Source organism: Pteropus vampyrus, unplaced genomic scaffold (genome assembly GCF_000151845.1).
Source record: "Pteropus vampyrus isolate Shadow unplaced genomic scaffold, Pvam_2.0 Scaffold6924, whole genome shotgun sequence".
Taxonomy (NCBI): domain Eukaryota; kingdom Metazoa; phylum Chordata; class Mammalia; order Chiroptera; family Pteropodidae; genus Pteropus; species Pteropus vampyrus.
In genome coordinates, this window is record NW_011895705.1 from 1 (window position 1) to 402 (window position 402).

At 40.8% G+C, this 402-nt stretch overlaps 1 pseudogene; it reads left to right on the forward strand.

The window, feature by feature from the left end:
- The first annotated feature begins 173 nt into the window (after positions 1–173).
- Positions 174–292, forward strand: LOC111734812 (annotated as a pseudogene).
- Positions 293–402: the final 110 nt, after the last annotated feature.

The window sequence follows — 402 nt, forward strand, 5'->3', positions numbered from 1 at the left end:
TAGAGACTCCTCTACATGGGGAGCAGGGGGAGTTGAGGGATGCAGGCTCTATCTGAAACCTAGGAAGGAGCACATGCTTATTAAGCTACTGAATAAGTGGTACCTATTTGTATTAGTTAATAGTTGCTATCGATAAGTTTTGACTGATCAACATTGAAATATTATTAATGATACTCTATGGCTATGCCACCCTGAACAAGCCTGATCCCATCTGATCTCGGAAGCTAAACAGAGTCGGGCCTGGTTAGTATTTGGATGGGAGACCACCTAGGAAGACCAGGTGCTGTAGGCGTAAAAAATAAAAAAAAGTAAGGAATTGTAAGCTGACAACGTCCTTGCAATCTGTGAGGTCAGCCAAGGGTTGCCTTGCCTAAAAAATAAAATTAAAAAAGTATATTATTG